This window comes from Sturnus vulgaris, unplaced genomic scaffold (genome assembly GCF_052056855.1).
Source record: "Sturnus vulgaris isolate bStuVul1 unplaced genomic scaffold, bStuVul1.hap1 Scaffold_87, whole genome shotgun sequence".
Taxonomy (NCBI): domain Eukaryota; kingdom Metazoa; phylum Chordata; class Aves; order Passeriformes; family Sturnidae; genus Sturnus; species Sturnus vulgaris.
This window is the reverse complement of record NW_028276756.1, coordinates 140128-148894: the sequence shown is the minus strand read 5'-3', so window position 1 is coordinate 148894 and position 8767 is coordinate 140128. Positions and strand designations below refer to the sequence as shown.

General features: G+C 48.8%; 1 long non-coding RNA gene across 2 annotated transcripts; it reads right to left on the bottom strand.

The window, feature by feature from the left end:
* Positions 1-348: 348 nt before the first annotated feature.
* Positions 349-4138, bottom strand: LOC148217253 (uncharacterized). Of its 2 annotated transcripts, XR_015801100.1 has the most exons (5): positions 3615-4138; positions 3272-3371; positions 1512-2271; positions 1231-1312; positions 349-606 (listed from the first exon to the last, which is right to left on the bottom strand). It is a non-coding gene; the product is annotated as an uncharacterized LOC148217253 (long non-coding RNA). The 2 variants fall into 2 exon arrangements; XR_015801101.1 differs by lacking the exons at positions 3272-3371; positions 3615-4138 and adding an exon at positions 2740-2852.
* Between the last annotated feature and the right edge of the window lie 4629 nt (positions 4139-8767).

Here is an 8767-nt window from a genome sequence, read left to right as displayed (position 1 = left end):
CCCAAGTGTGAATCCTCCCTGTGAGTCCCATCCCTTCAGCACAGGAGACAGGCAGAGCTGTTTCCAACCACACCTTGGGGGTCATTCTGCCACCCAAACTTGGGGCTGACAAGGCTGAAACTGAGCAAGACCCTCAGGAACAATCTGAGTGCAGATTTCCTGTCAGCAATAGGTGGCAATATTGTCCTGTTAGTTATTCATAATAGACAGGTTTATAGACCACCAGCACATGGGCCCATCCCGAAAATTCCTTGCACTTGGTTATTTGAAAGGCAGGTACCACCCTCCATCTCTTCTTTTGCAAGGCAGAAAAGCATTACCCTCAAAAAACACAAAGCTTTCCTGAGATAGCCAAAAGAACTTCAAACTGTATTTAAAACAAACCAAAAAATATGCAGGTGCTTTGCATTGAACAGTAAGAAAATGAACAAAACAAAACTGTTTCTGAGGCTCCAAAAGAACAGAGAACATGGAACTATTTACATCCTGGAGACCCAGTTAAGGCACTTGGGCTCCAGTCTCAGTCACTGTAAATTCTGTCTCGTTCAGTGGATGAGCTCAGGCCGGCTCCTGGTCACGTCTCTTGGCTTTGTTCAGCAGAAATCTCTGGAACAAAAGGAGGGATAGAGAAAACATTTGGTTAGATTCATCCAACAGGCACGTCTGGCAGAAGACACTCAATGACTGGAGTGACTTTACTCGAAGAGAACCTGCAGAGCTCTTTGACTTTCAGCAGCTGCCTCTTTATGGAGAGGATTTTTACAGCCTCCCAGCCCTTCTGCCAGGCACATCCCGATTTTTTCCTTTTGCAAGTTTGCCAGCAGATCATGGCAATGCATCCCTTTGCCCAAAGGGGCCCACAAAACTTTGTGTTTTATGGAAAATGACACTGCAAAGGCCCCGTGGGATGGCAGGTTACAGCTTCTGACTATTCCCCACTGCTTGCACCACAGGACAACACGACATTTGTAATGACTAAACTGGACAAAAACGTAGCAGCAGCTCTAGGAATTCCTTTTGGCAAATGTTGGTCACAAGCCCAGCAAGGAGTCAAAAGTCCAAGTGCTGCCCAGCTGCAGCTAAGCTACTCAGCAGGTGCTCTCCCCCATCCCTCCCTCTCTCTTTGCTCCCAAAATGAGGAATAAGGAAGCAGCAACTGGGGTGGCTGCAGGGCCAGCCCTGTTTGGTGTCTTCAGAAACTGCAGGCAGGGCTGTGAAACAAACACTTACTGCTCCAACTTCAGTCTCCTTGTCTTGTCTTCATTTGGCAGAGAAGTCTCTGGGAAAGGATTCTTCTCATCCCTGCAGATCCCTGAAAAACAACAGAGAGAAAACTGATCAGAGAGGGATGCCTAAAGCAATTCCAAAGGCCGGCTATCCTGAATTTCCAGAGAAAATGTTCCTTTGTCCCAGGCATAGTCTGTGCTCCAGGATCTCCCCCTCTCGCCTCCTTCCCCAGCAATCCCTCCAATAATGGAAATGGAACCTTGGCTTCTCACTTGGCAACTCACAGTGCTTTGGAATCATTAAACTTCTCCCAGGCATGGAGAAATTCAGCAGCAGGTTTCCTTCTCAGTGGCTGAGAGAGCAGTGAGGGCTGGAAGGAGGAAAATTATCAGGAAAAAATGAGCTATTAGAAGGCAGCAAATACAGGGTGCACAGCCTGGCTTAACTCACAGCCCCACCCTCCCCCAAACATCCTAAATCCCACACCCCAAGCCAACAGTAAACACCCAAATTTTAACAAGCAGCCAATAAAATCCAATTTTATAACCCAGAAATGCAAAGCTGCAAGGGCTATGAACTATGTTGTAAGCAAGCTATAAAACTTCAGGCCCAGGTTGCAGCCACACCCACAGGTTTGTTGTTTCTTATTTTTAAACAAGATTTAAAATATTTCTGTTTAGAAACACACTCCTTTTTACACCAGTCTTGCATTTGCATTTGGCTGCAATCAGAAAGAGTTACTTATCTGAGAGGATGTTTGTGAAGAGAATCACACAGCACGTGTGGGTTGCAGGAATCCTCCTGTCAGCTCTCCTGGATATCCATGGTGATGCCCTGGGGTTGTTCCCTGGGATCTTCCTCCACTTTCCTGTGCTTGGCTCCTGGTTCCTGGCAGGGTTATCCGTGGCAGGCAGGTCCAGGTTGTCAGTCTCGGTTCTGAGTCTCTTTTGGCTTGAGTTTGGTGCACGTTGTGCAGCAGTCACGGCCAGCAGTGGTGGCAGCACCACATTCTTCCTCTCAGCTTGGAATGAAGCTTCTGATGCTCTGCACAAGAGAAGGAAATTCATTAATGTGATGCACATACAATGTTCTTAAAAACTTGGCTACATCCTGTACCAGTTCTCACCAGTGTCTCAACTGGACAACGCTTCCAAAGCTGAGAGGCTTCAAGGGACAGGGACTTTTAATTGGCAGGGATTTTAACATTCAATAACACAATAGCCTAGCAGATTTCTGATCATCTGAAATCAGGATGACCAGGGAACTCTGGCAGCAAGAAGCAGCACCGAATAGCTCTCAGCCTTGGTTCACTACTGCTCATTTCCACCATTTTTAGTCAGCTCCTCAAAGTTTCTGAGAACACAGCAAGCAGTGAATCCCAGCTCATGGACTGGAGCATCAGAAGAGGAGGAAATGAAGTTAAACGCAGTGGGAAGGCTCAGATGTGGGGCTGCACTTCTTGCCTGACCCTGCTGTGCATGGGACAGTCCTCTCCCCTCTTTCAGCACCCACCTTTGCCATGCTTTGGTCCCTACACATTGCACACGTGCTCTCCAGCTGCTCTGCCTTGGCACAGCTGATGCTGCACATCACATTGGACACAGAGCACAGCACCATCCCCAACCTGATCCAGAGCCCTCTCTGCCCAGAAACACCTCCTGCCCCTCCCACTCCAAAAGCCAGCACATCACTAAGACAGCTGCTCATTTTCCCTAAGGAAAAGGGAGCAAAGAACTCCACAATTAAAGCTTTGCCATTCCTACTGCAATTGGAACATCCCTTCCCCCAGCCAAACACCAACCCAAACACCTCTGAGCTTGCAGAAGATGTCAGGAGGGAAAGGTTCCCTACCCTCACCCACCTCCACCTGCAGAGCTGCTTTCTGCACTGGTTGCTTCCAGCATGGAAAGGCCAATCTGCAGCAGGTCAAGTTGCAGAAGGCACACAAAATTAAAAACAAACTCCCAAGGGTCTGGACAGAAGATACAGTTCTTTTTCTCACCCTTCTGACTTAGATTTACACATCCCACCACTGCATACTCACTTCAGTTTACTGCACTCTTTGTTTGCTGAAGGCTGAAATTTTTGGGGGGGATTTTTTCTCATTCCTTTTTCTTCCTGGGAGTATCCCCCTTGTCTTCCCTCTAACAGGAAGAAAGACAAAAGGGAAAAAAAAAATCAGTCAGGTCTTGAAAGTTCACATAGAGTACAGACCAGTACAGCTCCGTTTGACAGATTCTGGTTGAAAACAAAAAATAACACATGGAGCTGCCTTTAGAGGAGAAAGATCATGGCTCTAGTGCCAACCTATGAAGGGAATCTCCACATGGGGTTTTCAAACACCACCTTGGTCATTGTCCAAACCCACCTCCCCTTGCCCCTCTCACCTTCTTCTTTCTAGGGGACTCCTCAGGATTCCTCATTTCTTTTCAAGTCTGGCTTCCTCGCAGGCAAGAACAACTTCTTCTCCCCAGGAGGTGAGGGCACTTTCTCCTTGTGCAACTCCCCAGTCCTGCGGCCATTGGGGATGAGGGCATCACCTTCCTGAGCATCTCCCAGGAGCTCAGGCTCCAAAAACCCTTTGGTGTTGGCCTGGGGGCAGCCCTTGTGCTCTCTCTCCTCAGAGGCCTTGTGAAGTGCCAGCTTTGGGTCTTCACTGTCGGTTTTTGGCTTCTCTTTGACTTCCAGCTGATCCTTGCAGGGCTGGTCTGTGACCTCCCCAGGACCAGGCTCACTCTCCTCCTTCCTCACCCTTTTGGATTTGTTGTGTTCCAGGGGCTCTCCAGGCCTTTTGGTACCCACAGACTCCTTGGGCAAAGGCTCCTTGGTGAGCCCAGGAGGATGCAGGCAGCTCTGCTTAGTCTGAAGATGAGCTCGCTGAGGAGCCTGATCCACCTGAAGGGCTGTTTCTTGACAAATTCCAAAAGGGAAGCAGAGGGCAAGAAATGTCTGCTGCTGCTGCAGAGGTCTCAAGGGGACACCTAAGAGGGACAGGATTTCAGGTCTGCTGTCCTGGCTGCCCTCAGACTGCAGAGAGGGAGGCAAGGGGCTGCTGTGGAGCAGCCTCTGCACTGGATTTGCATTCACCTTGGGTGCTGGTGCTCCTGGAAGTGCAGAGGCTGGCGAGCTGTGGCAGTCCCTGGAGCTCCCTGACTCCCAGCTGCTGGGCTGTGCTGGTGCCACCCTCTTCTGCTGGGGCTGGAGAGCTCTGCAAGGCCCCCAGGAGACAAAATTAAACAGCAGCAGGGGAAAGGTTACTTCCTTATCCCACTGACATGGCAGCATTCCAATCGAAACCCAAATCCTGTGTTTGGCCACTGAGAGCAGAGGGCAGAGGGCCAGGGGAACACATTGCCATGCTCCAAAAATAAAGAACCAGCATCAAAACCCCTCTGGGGGAATAATCAAACCTTCAACATCACACCCAGCCAGACAAATATGTAAACAGGATCTGACTGCTGTATTGTGAACCAGTCTTTTGCCAACTAAACCTAAATTAAACACCAAAACTTGCCAGTGCCTTTCTGAAAGCAACAACCCTCAAAGGAAAATTTCCAATAGAGCTCAACAAATTTCAGGTTGGATTTTGGAGGGTGTTTTCATTCTTCCCCTTATGTTTTCACTTCTCCATCTGTGTTCCTTGGTTAAGACAAAAACATAGGATCTACAGACACACTGGAGGAGGGGAGGAGGAGAAAAGAAGGGAGCACCTGGGGAAAACCAAGTCTGGTTCATAGGCAAACTCCAGCATGCCCGGGTTATTCCTTTCTAATTGGAGCTTTCCTGAAAACCCCATAAAACAGAAACCAATTTTCAACAGCAGCTCCAGGCAGCCACAAAGCAAAGCCTGTAGCTACAAGAGGAACCAGGAACCCCTTCCCATCTCCCCCTCATGTGAAAAGGTTTGTTTTTCTAGTTTGGTCTAGAGGGTTGTTTGGCAACACAACTGTACCTTGGAGGAGCAAGTGAAGGAGGTGGCTTTTCCACAACCTGTTTTGTTCAAAAAAACAAAGAGGAGAGGGGGAGGCAAGGTTAGCTCAGGGAATTCAGCAGAGTGCAGCAAGTGGGGAGGATTTCAAGATGTGTGTGCCTGGTGTAGGCACCATCTAAAGCTGACTTGGTGGGCAGCACTCTGCACTCCCACCTCTGCCTAACACACTCAGATCATTATTGTCAGCTTTTGCTGACAGTCAAGGTAAAATGGGGTTTGTGCTTCCACACATGACATGCTTCAAATGTCCATGAAAAAACATCAGATTTGGAGAGGACAGCTGGAACAAAAGTGGGAGTCCTTGAAGCATTTTCCATTCGTCCTCTGGCTCAAACATGTGACAGCTCTACAAATGCAGAGCCTACTGAAAACAATGGGAGAGAGGAAAGAGAAGTTTGCTGCCACATTGGCCCTCTCAGAAACACTCAGAAGCTCAAGGGCATCTGGGTCTCTGTAACACCCTGTGCTGCAAGCATGGGGCTGGTTTCCCTTTGTTGGCAATGGGAATTGGGAAGCCCAGACACAAAGCAGCAGGCCCAGAGCCTTTGGGCAAGGGGAGCTCGGGAATGGAAACCTCCAGCTTGAGGAAGGAGCAGCTCTGGCTGCTTAGGATGAGCTGTCATGGGATGGCTCTTGAACTGCTCTAGAGAGTGTTACAGACTGAGAGGAAGGCTGAACTTACAACATCTTACAGCTCCAGCTTTTATCTCGACTTCTCCTCACCCACCCCAAAACACACTTTCAGGGAGGGAAACATCTGCTGAGTGAACAGGAGCTGAGCAATGCATTTCTTCCCCACCCATTTCCTTCATGTATGCAAAACAAGAAATACAGAGATCTATTCTTGAAGAGCACCAACCTTCCAAGTTTTTTTCAGTGGATGGCACACCAATGGGCTTCTTTTCCTGAAACAAGAACAAGGGAGGCAGGAGTTGATTTGAGTTTTTTACTAATTGACATGCACTCAGCCAGCATGTGCTTACCAACAGCTCCAAAAATGTCATGCGAGTCCATTAATAATAAAATGCCAGTAAGGATGAAAAGGCCCATCTGAAGGGGAGTGAATAATGGAGACCAGGTGGAAAACCAGCTGAAATCCTCACAGTCACCTTCTCCTCCTCTGAGGAAAATGTCTGTGTTCCCTTTGGAACCTGGCAGTCAGGAAATATTGTTTCCATTCTTAAACTACTACTACTATTACTATTACTATTATTTGTTACTATTATTACTATTATTATTATTATTATTATTATTATTATTATTATTATTGTTGTTGTTGTTGTTGTTGTTATGTAAGAATGTTTGTGCAGTCTTCTCCCTTTTTTTATGCAGCTAAGCTTTGCCTTCAGGGGCACAGGCTCCCTCTGCATTTAAAAGAGTTGAGCAAAAAGCTTCCTTGGTTAAAATAAACCAGTCAGAAGTAATGGTTGCCAATTTTTCTAAGCCAGTTCTAGAGAAAGAGGAATATTTCTCATTCACCCAAATAAAATGAGACTCCTTCTTGTTCTAAAGGCCACAGCAGTCTGGATAAGACACGGAGTTCTGACACATCTGCAAAGATGCAACACAGTTTATGCAAGTTCTGGCTGACTTTAGCCATCCTCTTCTTGCCCCTGCAGCATTTGCAAATGCCCAGCTACCGTTTCTCACTCTCCCATGCTTGGCCAAGTGATGGATTCAGCAGCCAGATTTGGAGCTGGGCATGTTCTGCAGAGCTGAGCCCACCCCCAGCTGATGGCAGAAGCTGCCAGGGATTCCAAGCCTCTCTCAGCTGTTTCTGGGCACCCCCTCCTTCCCCTCCCTCACCACCCTCTCCAAGGAAGATGCAGCATCCCTGCTCCTTTCTTCACACTGATACTCCCTGACATTTGTCATTCACTCCAATAAAATCAGACTCATCCAAGCAGCAAGGACAAACACTGCCCATTGCTGCTGGCCTGAGGGCTGATTGCAGCACTCTGCATTTCCAAGACTTTGAGACCAGGAATGGTGCTTTATTTTTTTTTGGCACAGAAGAATGGCTCCTGCAGGAGGCAAGGCCCTGCACTGCTTTATTCTCTCAGCTTCCTCTCATTTTCCACAAGGTATTGCCTACAGTCCTTTGCAGTTGATCACCAGCCTTTTCCAGGAAAAGCTGACTGCAGCCTCCAGCTCTTCCTTCTCCTCCCAAAGGCCAAACACAGTTTGAAAACCATCTCCCTGGCTCTCCTGGCCCTGCTGCCATGGCTCAGCACTGTGAACTTCGACCTCCCATAGGGCACAGCAACATCCCAGTGCTGAAGGATGAGCCTGGCAAAACCCCAAAGCACATCTGGAACCAAGTGCCAAGGCTCAGCCACCAGCCAGGAGTGTGATGATCCCCTGACCTTGAGGGACTGCCAACAACAGAGGGCCCCAACAATTGCACTCACCTGGACAGGCTCAGGAAGGATTTTGGATGGTGGAGCTTTGGCTTCTGGCCTCTGTTTGGAGACAACTTCATTGCAGTCCTTTGGGTTCTGCTTAGTGTTAGGCCTGAGGCCCAGTGATTGCAGTGAGAATTCCTTCCCCATGTCCTCATATGGGTTTGTCTTCCTGGAGGCCAGACCACTCCTGCAGGTCTGTGACATGGATTTGGACATTTCTGGAAACCAGAGAGGACTTGGAGGGGACTCCTGCCAGGGGATCAGGTTGAGGTCCCACTCGCCCAGCATGTGCTTGATGTGCCATGACAGCTCATCCTCTTTATTGGTCTGCAGCACAGGAACAGAGAGGGGAATGTCAGAAACAGCCCAGGCAGGAGAGCCAGCTCTGCAAGAGACATTGCTCAGCATCTGCATGGAATCACCATGCATCCCCACTAGGGAAGTTAGGCAAGCTCAGTGGAGCAGATGGGAAGATGCTGTGTTTGCAGGGATTGGGCCAAAGTCTGCTACAGCCCATGCAGAAGACACAGCTCTCCTCTCGGCCCCCAAGCCTCCTTCCTCCTCTCCTTCCAGCCTGCACCCCACTCCCATTACCTTGTAGGGATTGGCAAAGACAGGAGTCTTCTCCCGGGATATGTATTTCTCCTCCACCTCCCTCCTCCGCCTCTCTTGCTCCAGACGGCCGAGCAGGTTTCTGTTGTTGTTCCGGCTTTCAGAAGGAGACACAGAAAGGAGAGTTAACACTTGAACCCCTGTTTTTATACTCTGTGCACAAACTGGGGCTTTCCCACAAGGGCACATGTCCAGCAGCAAAGCAATGTTGAAATCCTCAGGATGCTGACAGTGGACAGATCAGTTCTGTCCCCTGTGGGTCTCATTGCTCTGGGGCACAGCACACATCCTTCTCAGGGATTGCTGCTCCTCATCCCAGACATCGACAAGGATGACAAGGGAAAGACTCTCCCCCCATTTCATTGTGAAACAATGGAGAAGCAGTCGCTGAGTCACTGAGGGGGATCAGCACATGAGCTGGCAAATCCACTTGCAATCATCAATGGAGAAACTGCCATGCTTGTTCTTCACACCTCTCACCTCACTCTCCCCCTGAGAGTCAAAGAGAATCCTCTCTTTTGAAGGTGTTGCC